The 14,077-nt window shown below is 38.4% G+C and overlaps 1 protein-coding gene across 1 annotated transcript in view; it reads right to left on the reverse strand.

Moving 5' to 3' along the window:
- Positions 1 to 14,077, reverse strand: part of TMC1 (transmembrane channel like 1) — a 388,569-nt gene that overhangs the window by 149,623 nt on the left and 224,869 nt on the right. Inside the window, exon 7 of the mRNA XM_032634496.1 lies at positions 11,578 to 11,646. The gene's annotated coding sequence lies outside the window, so the exon portion shown is untranslated. The remainder of the gene's footprint in view (positions 1 to 11,577; positions 11,647 to 14,077) is intronic.

Genomic DNA, 14,077 nt, shown 5'->3' on the forward strand with positions numbered 1-14,077 from the left:
GCTAAGTGAAAGACGTCTGTCTCCAAAGGGTTCATACTGTAGGGTTCCATTTATATGACATTCTTGAAAAGGCAAAACTACAGAGACAAAAACCATACCAGTGGTTCTCAGGAGCTGGAGGAATTGACTACAAAAAGGCACAAGGGAATTTTGGGGGATTCTATATCTTGCCTGTGGTGGTTGTTACACAAATGTAGGTGTTCGTCAAAACTCATAGAACTACGCACTTAAAAGAGTGAACTGATTACATATGAATTATATTCCAGTAAATCTGACTGAAAAGAAAAATTGGAAACTGACAACTCTTAAGTTAACTTTGGGCTGAAGTTATTTTTTTCTGCCTATATTGAGTCTTTTTAAAAATGAAATTAATTGACAACAGAAAAAGAACATTTCATATTATCTGTCCAACCCCTGGAGACATCTGAGTTTAAACCCCTGCTTTAAACCCATTTCAACTAACACCTTAATAGCATGATCTATTACCTAGCCATGAATAAATCTCTCTGTAGGAATAGAACAGGCAATGTGTGGGATGGTTAGAGATACAGGGAGACGGGGACTGCTGGGATCCTATAGTTAGTACATAGATCATAAGAATCTGGAGGAGAGGAACTGCAACTTAGGACTGATGAATAGGAAATTACAGCTAAATGTTTGATCTGAAGGCGACAAAAATATAGCCACAATTTGTGTGCTATTTTATCTATCTGATGAGGGTCTTAATCATCAAAATCTAAAAGCAGGAATATTAGAATCTAAAAATTAGTTTATTTTTATATTAAATAACAAGCATAGTACCTCATACATAATAAGTGGTCCATAATTGTCAGTTGGAAGGAAAATGGAGACTAAAAGATGAAAGGGCTAACTGCATGGTACAATATCTATGCAGTTGCACGGGATCTCACGAATACAAGGGCCCCATTCTTGACTTAATGTTCTGCTGTTGCCACCTTGAAATTCCTAATAATTTTTTAACATGAGGCTCTACATTTTCAATTTGCACTAAGCCTCATGAATTGTGCAGCCAGAACTAAATCCAGGAGATTCTGGAGCCATCACTGAACTTTCTCTAATAGAGGACAGTGAAGAAGACTGTCTTTGACATGGTACATCCATTTGACATTGTCATAAAGATGTAAGACATATAGTAAAGCACAATTTCAAGTTATAAGACCTACTGCGGTGTATCGACAAACCACAGAGGCAATACATGGATCAAACTGGAGGGTGGCAATCAGACTACATGTATATGACTACATAGCTATTTTTAAGTTGACAGATTGGATAACCCCTGAAGGAAAAAAACAAAAAAATCAAGAATGGAAGTAGTGCCTACAACCCCAAAATAAATCACAAGTAGCTGGTATGGGAAAGCTGCCACTCAAGTGTCACTGGTTTGTGCCACAACCACAAACATGATTATGACCACCCCAATTCTAGTCCATCTTGTCTGCCAAATGAAAAGATGGGCATGTCTAAGAAATTTATTTAAATTTTCATCCAAAACCAAATCCCAACTAAAAACAACTCTGACAGGAAGGGTGAGGTGAGTTTAAAGGCTGTGGTCTCAGTTTCTTAAATGTTGTCTGATTCTCATCTACAAAACATAAGAGGAGATAGGTACTGGAATGAGTTTATTAATGTTAAATATACTTTCCCACATTTGGAAAGTGTCTTGTCATTCAGGCCAGTCACCCTCTCACTAGACCTGAATACAGTTAAGCCCAAATCAAGAGATGAGTGATGACTGTACTGGGGCCTTCTCATCACGGTTACTTTTGTACTATACATCAGTGACCATGCGATTGATCATCCAAATCAGGACACTTTTGAGAGTGCTAAAATATTAAGCTGTAAAGGACACTGGGACAATGGACACAAACCATGGTTTTCCCAGGCCAGCTATGACATATAGTCACCCTAACTGTAATATTATCATGCATAATACAGGCATCCCATTAACCTTTAGTAGTACCAATACACATCATCAATAGAAATGACAATTACAAAGACATTGACATACATGTACCAAGTGCTTTTTCTGTGCTGGGCATTATGCTAAGCACTTAATTTTTTTTAATTATATTAATTTATATTATATTATTTTTAATGCATTTTATCAGAAATGCATTTTCTGATTGTATATGTAGGTGCATAATGCTTTTGCAAATTGGCCTATGGAATTGGTTCTTTGGTCTATTTTAAATTATTTTGATGCAAAATGCAATTAATTTGGTTGCTAGAGTTGGGGAAGGGGTGGATAGTGCCCAAAGAACTAAGAAAGATGAACAATGAAAAAAAATAGCTAGTTTAAAATGTAGATAATAGAAAATTAAATTACATTTGAGGGCAGCTTGAGTATGACAATGTAATTTTAAAATAAATACAATCCTTGTTTAATTAAGAAAAGATAATTTTGGTGTTAAAATTCCTTTAATTTATTCCTCTACCTATTAGATAAGACTGCTTATTTTAATAACAAATATTATAGTAAATTTCAAGCATATATTTTACATCAGTAAGTCTGCCAGCATACGTGGAGACCAGAGAAGAAGCTTATAAATTACTTCAAGGCTTTATACATACATCCAAAAACAATTTCTGCTGAGAAAATCCTTGGGAAAATGTCAAATATTTTTTATATATTAATGTGGCTTCTAAAAGTATGTATAGATACATAGGTAGAGTTATGCTATTGCTATCATTACCTAATAAAAAGTCTAGAAAATTTATTTTCCCTTTCTCAAAGGATTTTTCTAAGGAATAATTAGGTTTCTAAGACTGTGAACATTTTGCAGTCAAAGTCAGTTGCTATAAAAATTCAAGGGATTAGAAGTAGTATGCTAAGCTATATTTATTAATTGTGTGGACCACATTTAAAATTATGAATCCTACTTTCTTAAACTTATGGTTAGCATTCTTTAAAATATCTTTCTGTGCATTATGTAAATTCATATCCCAGAAATTGCAAACAAACCCACAAAACATTAGAATAAATTACATTAAAATATCACCAGCAGTTATTTCCCATGAATGAAATTCTTAACACATTGATATAACTCTATATTTCCTGACTATAAAAATAAATGCATACTTATGGCAAAAAATAACAATGAAGAAGAAAAGCATAAAGATGAAAGTAAAAATTACATGCTCAGAGGGATTATGAATTGCTTCTTAACTCCTTTATGTTCCTCAGTAATTTAATGATTTTTACAGAAAATGGGTATCAATTTTCCAATCCAGATGAACAATGATTGTGCAGTAAAGTGAAATAAAATGCAACTAATTCGTTAAGAGTAAAAAGGAATGAGGAGGGGGCTTCCCTGGTGGCGCAGTGGTTGAGAGTCCACCTGCCGATGCAGGGGACGCGGGTTCGTGCCCCGGTCCAGGAAGATCCCACATCCCGCGGAGTGGCTGGGCCCGTGAGCCATGGCCGCTGGGCCTGCGCGTCCGGAGCCTGTGCTCCGCAACGGGAGAGGCCACAACAGTGAGAGAACCGCGTACCGCAAAAAAAAAAAAAAAAAAAAAAAAAAAAAAAAGGAATGAGGAGATATGACTGTGTTTTCTATAAAGAAACCCTTGACCATTCTTAGAAAAATTGGGTTTTAGTCCCAAACCTGACATGTAGTAGCTCTGCCACCTTAAACAAGTGTCACTAGCCCCCTCTGTAAGATGAGACAGAAGGAGATTTTCTGTCAATTCATTCTCTCTGCTCATTTATTTCTGTCTGTGCCTTCATTCAGCCAATACTATTGAGAACCCACATATAACAGGGCCTGGAATAGTATAATGGCATAGTGAACAACACAGTTGGTATTTTTATTTAACTCTTTCCGGCTCCTTTGTGCAGATAGGTTAGAGATGGGAGTGCAGTAAAGTGGGACAACAGACAGGAGACTGCTATAGTGCAGTGAGCGTCGATGGGGGCCCTGGACTACAGTGACAGCAGTGAACGCTGGGAGAGTCAGATGACTTCAAGACATATTTGGACCTAGAATAGTCAAGACTAGCTGGTGAATTTAAAGAATTGTAGGAAAAAGCAAGGAAAAGGAAGATTCAAAAATAACTCCCAGGCTTCCAGGCTTTAATTACTCATGAGATGAAAGCAGACATTATAGTGTACAAGGAATGATAGATTAGTGTACAAGAAAATAAGATCCTTTTAGATAGAAAATCAGAGTAATAGGATAGATAAATATTGGTCTTGTATAGGCAGGTGACGGGGTGTGGGGCTTAAGGCATATGTTTTAAATAGGAGACCAGGAAGGGACTGTCTGAGAAGCTGCATTTAAATTGGGACCACAGTAAGTTCTCTAGAATGGGGGACATGATCATCACCTACACTACTTCAGGAGAAAACTCTGAAAATTATAGCAATTCAAAAAATTTCCCTTCAAAATTTACTAGATAGTCAAACGTTCTACCCCCGAGCTATACAGAATGAAGTAAGTGAGAAAGAGAAAAACAAATACCATATGCTAACACATATATATGGAATCTAAGAAAAAAAAAAGTGGTTCTGATGAACCTAGGAGCAGGACAGGAATAAAGACACAGACGTAGAGAATGGACTTGAGGACACAGAGAGCGGGAAGGGTAAGCTGGGATAAAGTGAGAGAGTGGCATGGACTTATATACACTACCAAATGTAAAATAGCTAGCTATTGGGAAGCAGCCGCATAGCACAGGGAGAACAGGGAGATCAGCTTGGTGCTTTGCGACCACCTAGAGGGATGGGATAAGGAGGGTGGGAGGGAGATGCAAGAGGGAGGGGATATGGGGATATATGTATGAATATAGCTGATTCATTTTGTTATACAGCAGAAACTAACTGTAAAGCAATTATACTCCAACAAAGATGTTTAAAAAAATTACTAAGTAGTAATTTCTGTGCTAGACTATATTTTTAAAAAATCAGGAATTCCTTATTAATGGAATACTCATTCTCTTATACTTTTCCAGCTATGAAGATGTTTATGCAGAATCCCCTATATCCAAGAATGTGGCCTGAACAACTTAGAATAGAAGGGATTTTTCCACTGACTTTCTAGGATTCGTTAATAAAACTATATGTCAACATGTTTGTCAGGCAAATTTTCAAGATATATCTGATCCTATCAGATGCTAGGTAAGGCACAGTGGGATATTCATGAGGTTTTCGTGGTGATCTTGATTAGTCTTCTAATACTGTAATAATTCAGACTTCTATTCTGACACTAGAAGAATAATTCAGAATTGAATGTTTATGGCTAACCAGAGAGATTAACTTAAAAAATTAAACAGTTCAGAGGAATAAAGTGTTCTAATTATGAAACTGATAGGAGGTACTATATCCAAAGTACACTGAAGAGCTTGTAGAAGACCTGCCAACTGGGGACAGAGACAGAGCAGAACCATGGGTAGGATTTATACTTCTTGAATTTTCAGGTCAAAGGATGTATTGACTAGGAAAATCTTGAGTAAGTGAAAATAGATCCAGCACTCAGAACAATAAGATCTCTATGCCAGACATGTCAATACTAGGCCATTAAAATAGGCTTGTGAAAAGAGAAAATAATAGGCAGTTTAATAATATGTCCCTGTGAAATCTCTGAACTTTAGAAAATAAACAAATTGGTCATCATTGGTAAACAGCAAACGTCTGAAATGCTCCAGACCTGAGGAACTCTGAACGCCATGGAGGGCTGCTGATGTTTTTGCTTGTCTCCCCCATATTTCTTCTCATTAGTTGATTGAATAAAAGAACATTCAATAGAAGTTCTAGACTTCTTTTCTTAGGGCAGAGTTTCTCAATATTGGCCCTATTGACATATTTGACAAAATAATTCTCTTTGTGGGGGGATCATCCTCTAAATTGTAGGATATTTAGCAACATCCCTGGCCTCTGCCCACTAGATGCCAATCGCAAGCCCCCAAGTTATGACAACCAAAACTCTCCAGACATTGACAAATGTCTGCAGGAGACAAAAAACATCCCTGGTTGAGAACCACTGCTCTAAGTTACTATATACCATAGATTCAAAGATCCACACGTTGCTGTATTCTTTATTATTGAAAGAATTAAAAGCACTGGAAAGATCTGGGACAGAAATATACAAGGCACCAACCCCCAAACTGTGCCATTTTATTTATTCCATACCACATTTCTAATTATATATTGAAATCTTAGAAAATGAGCCTTTTGAATGACCTCATTTTTCATAATTATTCTTAGAAATTGTACAAGTCCAAACTTGTACAATGTTACTAATTGAAATGTATACAAATTTCTTTACCAAATGCACTTAGTAAGGCTCCTTTAAGCTGGCCCATCCTCAGATCAGGGCAGGCCTTACCTACTATGGGTAGAAGCTTGGTCTTTATTCTGTTGCTTGGCAGAGACAGAAGGCAGACTAGACATCAAAGGAAGAATGGAAGATCACTTCGACCCTATTCTGGATCCCAGGTTCCCTTTTCTTACCTTTAACTCTGGCAGATTTCCCTGTATAATGAGAGTATCTTAGTCTGTTCAGGCCACTATAACAAAGTACCACAGACTGGGTGGCTTATAAACAACAGAAATTTATTTCTCACAGTTCTGGAGGCTAAATTTATTTCTCACAGGTCTGCTCGGGTGTCAACATGGTTGGGTTCTGATGAGAGCCCTCTCCTAGTTGCATACTGCAGTCTTCCCATTTTATTCTCACCTGGCAGAAAGAGGACTTGAGACCTCTCTGTAGTCTCTTTTATAAGGGCAGTAATCCCATTCATGAGGGTTCTACCCTGATGATCTAATCACCATCCAAAGGCCCTCCCACCCACCTCCTAATATCATCACATTATGAGGATTTCAGCATATGAATTTTCTGGGAATACAAACATTCAGTCCATAACAGGGAGCTACCCTATTTAGTGAAGCTGAAAGGTCCAGCAGTCATAGAAGAGAGAAACTGTCTCTAAGGCGTGAATGGATATGTGCTAAAAACAACTGTTGTAGGGCACGCATTCAGTGAGGTGATGTGACTCTGTCTGGGTTTATATCAGATTTGCCTAAAGACACAATCTGCTTAATCTAGTTTCCCCTATCTGCGAACTCCAGATTGCCATCACCCCTGGCAACTCTATCTCATAGCTCCTCTCTATGCATGCTTTAAACTCTTATTCCCATTGCTAGCTGCCTGATTCTGATTTTCCCAAATCAAATTCAAAAGAGGAGAGAGAATTTGATTGACTTACCCCATCTTTTCAAATAATAATAATAACAATAACATGCAACAGGATTAGGTATCATGTACCAAATAGCATATGGTTTAACTCTAAATCCTTACTTCAAACAAATCAAATAGGAATAATCATTAAGCTCATTTTATGAAAGAAGAAAATGAAGATCAAAGTCAAGTGGCAAACCTTGGATTAGGACCTAGACAGTCTGACTCAGCTCCCATTCTTTTAATCACCTATAATTTGGTGGTCATGGGTCAGGTGCCCACCATGGTCCAATTTTGGCTGCACCCGAGTAGGACAAAGCATGTGGTCCCCACAGTAGGAACTGAGGGCAGTGCCACATCATTTAAAAGTGGCATAAGGGCTTCCCTGGTGGCACAGTGGTTGAGAGTCCGCCTGCCGATGCAGGGGACACGGGATCGTGCCCCGGTCCGGGAAGATCCCACATGCCGCGGAGCGGCTAGACCCATGAGCCATGGCCGCTGAGCCTGCGCGTCCGGAGCCTGTGCTCCGCAACGGGAGAGGCCACAACAGTAAGAGGCCCGCGTACCGCAAATAAATAAATAAATAAAAGTGGCCTAGGCATGTGGCAGGAAACTACCTTTGACCTAACACAACAGCCATACAAAAGGGCAACAAAGGCCACTTTAAACATGAAGTGAATAACTGGTTAGCAAAAATATATTTCCTGTACCATGAAAAGAGCAAAAACAGGAAAGGTAAGGCCAAGCTTCCCCTTCAAGCAACAAAATATATCAAGTTATTATGGATCCACAAATTTGTTGAGCAAATTGGATAAGGAAAAATTCTACACATCTTTTAAATGCTAACATTCTTGTTATTAAATTATGTTTTTGAATCATCTGTCAGTGATTAATGTACACTGTCAAGCCCATTTTATTTATATTTTATCTTATATTTTGCAGAAAAGTATATAGGGGTAGAGAACTTCTACTTCTAAAAGTACATCTTTCTACCACCTTTGTCAATGAAAGTGTGCTTACCTAATTTTGAATATCTACTTTAAAAAGTTTTTTTTTGGCTGCATTGGGTCTTCGTTGCTGCACGTGCACTTTCTCTAGTTGCGGTGAGTAGGGGGCTACCCTTCATTGCGGTGGTGCGTGGGCTTCTCATTGCTGGGCTTCTCATTGTGGTGGCTTCTCTTTTTGCGGAGCTCGGGCTCTAGGCACGCGGGCCTCAGCAGTTGTGGCTCGGGGGCTCCAAAGCGCAGGCTCAGTAGTTGTGGTGCACGGGCTTAGTTGCTCCGCGGCATATGGGATCCTCCTGGACCAGGGGTCGAACCCGTGTCCCCTGCACTGGCAGGTGGATTCTTACCCACTGTGCCACCAGGAAAGTCCCGAATATCCACATCTTAATCCAGCCTCTTGCAAAGCTTGCAGATATATCTCCAAGTTCTTCTGGAATTTAGAGTTACATAAGAAAGAGTTTAATTTTTGTTCCTTTATTGGCAAATTTTTTCTACTTCCTGAGCACTTATTTTTTAAATCCTAATAATTAACGTATTTGTAAAAATGGACTTTGCAGTATTTCTTTCGGGGGGGTTGTTCTGAATGCTTTTTACTAGAATCTGTGAGCCTTTTCAATCTACATACTTTGACTTCTTTCAACACAGTCATTTTATTCCATTATATTTTTAATATTTATTCTGTTTATATTATCTTCGTTGGTTCCTTAGGAGTACTTAAAGTTCTTAGCTTTAGCTTAAACTCCATTCTTTGCCCTCTATATCCATGACCTTTTCCTTTTCCATCTTCTTGTCCTTTTATTCTATGTTCTGCAAAAATTTCTCAAGTTTGTTTTCCATGTGAGTATATGCATCATTGACTCTTTACTCCCTTGGCATGAATGTTTTACTGTTTTTGCATTACTTTAGTTCCTTGTCAGTCTTTACTATCTCTCCCATCTCTTTCAGTCTCACTTGGTATCTTCTCATCCGGCTTGTTCTTTCCTCATAGCTTTGTGCTATTTCATAATGGTCATGTTTTCTTACACCCTGCTCTTATTTTTATGGGCTTCATTAATGTCTTTTTTTTTTTTTTTTTGCGGTATACGGGCCTCTCACTGTTGTGGCCTCTCCTGTTGCGGAGCACAGGCTCCGGACGCGCAGGCTCAGCAGCCATGGCTCACGGGCCCAGCCGCTCCATGGCATGTGGGATCTTCCCGGACCAGGGCACGAACCCGTGTCCCCTGCATCAGCAGGCGGACTCTCAAGACACTGCGCCACCAGGGAAGCCCCATTAATGTCTTTTGTGATTGTTCATCCTTGACAAGGAGACACTTGTTCAGATTCGCTATTCTCAAAGAGGTAGAGTGTGTGGATGGCTGATGTTTTCAGAGCCACCTGCTTTCCCTAACAACTTACTTTCTAAAGAGACAGGAGCTTTGAGAAAATGACTGTTCAGGAAGGTTGCATTTGATGTCAGACTAGCTATGGGGCATTGTAGTCTGGGAGATATAGTTCTCAAAATAAAATGTCATACTCTTTTTTTTTTTTTTTTTTTTTTTTTTTTTTTTTTTTTTTTTATGCGTTACGCGGGCCTCTCACTGTTGTGGCCTCTCCCGTTGCGGAGGACAGGCTCCGGACGCGCAGGCTCAGCGGCCATGGCTCATGGGCCCAGCCGCTCCGCGGCATGTGGGATCTTCCCAGACCGGGGCACGAACCCGTGTCCCCTGCATCGGCAGGCGGACTCTCAACCACTGCGCCACCAGGGAAGCCCCTGTCATACTCTTTAATAGACCCTGTAGTACATAGCAATTTGTAGACTATAGATTGTAATTTTTCATGAATTCCATCTTTCCAGAAAAACAGAAGGGCAAGTAGCTTAGGGAGAAAAGATCTCATTTGAGTTCAGCAGAGCTATTCCAAGAGAAAGTTTGCCAATACTGGGAATTTTTAAAAAGAATTATCCCCTTGCGGGCCAGGTCTATCTGAGAATAGTTTACCAGACAACAGGAAACAAAAAAATAAAACTGGACTCTACAAGCATCTTTTCCTATTCATTAACAAAATATTTAGTACTATTTCTGACAGTTAAACAATCATTAAAGAATATATGGAAAATGCATAAAAGTAAAAAGAAAAAAAAAAAGTAAAAAGAAAAAATTCCCCATAGTCCTATCACTAAAACCCAACTACCACCATTAACATTCTGTGGATTTATTTCCAGTTTCTTTTTTAATGTATACTTTTATTGGGTGTTAGGGGAGTGGAAGACAGGGGATACAAATGTGTGTGTGTGTGTGTGTGTGTGTGTATATATATATATATACACAAAATGCATAGTTTTATATGGTGTAGGGGAGTGGGAGAAGGGATATATACGTGTGTGTATGTATATATATATATGTATATATACAATTTCAGTATCCTACTTTTTTAGCTAGAATTGTGTTAGATGCATTTTATATGCTATTCATAAACATAATTTTTAATGGTACCTTAAGTTGCATCAAAGTGATGTACTCTGGCGACTTAGGCTGATTCTAATGATTCACCATTAAAGAAACTTGCAATAAATATTTATAGCTCTCTTATTACAGAGTTCCAAAACTAGTGCCATTGATTCAAAGGGCATAAACATTTAAAATATCTTAATATATATTTAACTTTACAAAAGTGTTGGACCAGTTTATAGAACAATCAGCAAAATACAAATATGCCTAGCTCATCTTATCCTTATCAATACTGGATATTTTTATTAGTTTCATCCTTTGGTTGGGTTAATATTTTTCTTTACTTTGATTACCAATAAGACTATTTTTCCCATATACTTGTGTGCTAATTGCATTTCCTCTTTGGGAAAATACTATGAGAGTACAGTGTGTCTTCAAAAGATAGGAAGGAAAATATTTATCTTATCAAGACAATTTTGAAAGTTTATGGCCATACAAAAAGTAAAATCCTTGATTTCACCATTCTCAAAGGCTTTTTTTTTTTGGTAATGCAGCACGTGGGATCTTAGTTCCCCTACCAGGGATCAAACCTGTGCCCCCTGCACTGGAAACGCAAAGTCTTAGCCACTGGACCACCAGGGAAGTCCCTCTCAAAACCTTTTATTCTCATTTCCCATCACTCTGCCACCCATTACCACTATGTTTCAGGTAAACCAAACAATTCGCAGTTTTTCATATAAGCCATATGTTCTCCATCACTTTACTTTGCACATGCTGTTCCATTTGAATGTCCTTTATCTTACCTCAGTCAAACACACCACACACACCACACATGCACACAGAGCCTGTGGTCTTTCCCAGGCTCTAGTAGTAGCTTGTTGTTATATTTCTCATAATGTCTAACATCCTGCATCATAATCATTAATATTCTTTCTAGACTTTCCCACTAACCTGTGGGTTCTGTGAAGGCAGGGACACCTCATCTTTGATCTCTAGATTCCACATCATTTATCATCATGTCTAGAAGAAAGCAGAAGTTCAGTAAATGGTTCTTTGAATATGAACAGTGTTGACTAATAAACACAGTTGCCTTCCTAGTGATAGAACTGAGTGTCATTCCCAGTAATTGCATGACTTTAAGGGGCAGCATGTTTGAGTGGAAAGAATATAAACTTCAGAGTTGGCCGAACTTAGGTTCAAACTCCCAGCTTTGCTATTCAGAGTCCTTGGAGTAATTACCTAATATTTTTGAGACAAAACTGGAACAAATGGTGATCCTAAAACATACCTTAATAGGATTCTTTGAATATAAATTAGGTAATGAGTATATGAAAGAATGTAGTATATGGTAGTTGCTCAATAAATAATAGACATTTTTCTAGTTACTGCTGTATGTTTCCAATATAGCTTCATTTCATGTATATTTCCATTCCATGTATATTTCCATTATAATAAATATTAACAAATTCAAAGGATTTGATTCTTATGTATGTATTTTTCTTTAAATCATCAAGACTAAGAGACAAGGTCAACTGTACTGTCCATATTCCTGTTGCACAGGCAAGAATATTCCTTTTAAATAAATCTTAGAAAAAAATTATATCAGGAAGAAATAGAAAATATAAACAGATCAAACACAAGCACTGAAACTGAGACTGTGATTAAAAATCTTCCAACAGGGCTTCCCTGGTGGCGCAGTGGTTGAGCGTCCGCCTGCCGATGCAGGGGACACGGGTTCGTACCCCGGTCTGGGAAGATCCCACATGCCACGGAGCAGCTGGGCCCGTGAGCCATGGCTGCTGGGCCTGCGCGTCCGGAGCCTGTGCTCCGCAACAGGAGAGGCCACAGCAGTGAGAGGCCCGCGTACTGGAAAAAAAAAAAAAAAATCTTCCAACAAACAAAAGCCTAGGAACAGATGGCTTCACAGGCCAATTCTATCACATATTTAGAGGAGAGCTAAGACCTATCCTTCTCAAATGCTTCCAAAATATAGCAGAGGGAGGAACATTCCCAAACTCATTCTACGAGGCCACCATCACCTTGATACCAAAACCAGACCAAGATGTCCTAAAGAAAGAAAACTATAGGCCAACATCACTGATGAACATGGATGCAAAAATCCTCAACAAAATATTAACAGCACAAAATATTAACAGCACATTAAAAGGATCATACACCATGATCAAGTGGGGTTTATCCCAGGAATGCAAGGATTCTTCAATATATGCAAATCAATCAATGTGATAAACCATATTAACAAATTGAAGAATAAAAACCACATGATCATCTCAGTAGATGCAGAAAAAGCTTTCGACAAAATTCAACACCCATTTATGATAAAAACCCTCCAGAAAGTAGGCACAGAGGGAACTTACCTCAACATAATAAAGGCCATATATGACAAAACCACAGCCAACATCATTCTCAATGGTGAAAAACTGAAACCATGTCCACTAAGATCTGGAACAAGACAAAGTTGCCCACTCTCACCACTATTATTCAACATAGTTTTAGCCACAACAATCAGAGATGAAAAAGAGATAAAAGGAATCCAAATCAGAAAAGAAGAAGTAAAATTGTCACTGTTTGCCGATGACATGACACTATATATAGAGAATACTAAAGATGCTACCAGCAAACTACTAGAGCTAATCAATGAATTTGGTAAAGTAGCAGCAATAGCCAGGACATGGAAGTAACCTAAGTGTCCATCGACAGATGGATGGATAAAGAAGATGTGGCACATATATACAATGGAATATTACTCAGCCATAAAAAGAAATGAAACTGAGTTATTTGTAGTGAGGTGGATGGACCTAGAGTCTGTCATACAGAGTGAAGTAAGTCAGAAAGAGAAAGACAAATACCGTATGCTAACACATATATATGGAATCTTAAAAAAAAATGGTTATGAAGAACCTAGGGGCAGGACAGGAATAAAGATGCAGATGTAGAGAATGGACTTGAGGACATGGGGAGGGGGAAGGGTAAGCTGGGACAAAGTGAGAGAGTGGCATGGACTTATATATACTACCAAATGTAAAATAGATAGCTAGTGGGAAGCAGCCACATAGCAGAGGGAGATCAGCTCGAGGGGGATAGGGAAGGTGGGAGGGAGATGCAAGAGGGAGGAGATATGGGGATATGTGTATATGTATAGCTGATTCACTCTGTTATAAAGCAGAAACTAACACACCATTGTAAAGCAATGATACTCCAATAAAGATGTTTTAAAATAAAAAGAATTAGCTATTACCACAGTTGAGAAAAAAAGGCCTGTATTTTCCAAAGGCAAGAAAATAAAGTACTCAATAAAATAACACATGATCTAATCATCTGCTGCTTAATTTTTTTTGTTGTTTGCTCCATTAATACTGCTGAAGGTATTTGGGGACCTGAAATTACTATAAATAAAAGTACTGCTATCCCTGATGGCAAAAGAAAAGAACTT

Source organism: Phocoena sinus, chromosome 6, assembly GCF_008692025.1.
Source record: "Phocoena sinus isolate mPhoSin1 chromosome 6, mPhoSin1.pri, whole genome shotgun sequence".
NCBI lineage: Eukaryota > Metazoa > Chordata > Mammalia > Artiodactyla > Phocoenidae > Phocoena > Phocoena sinus.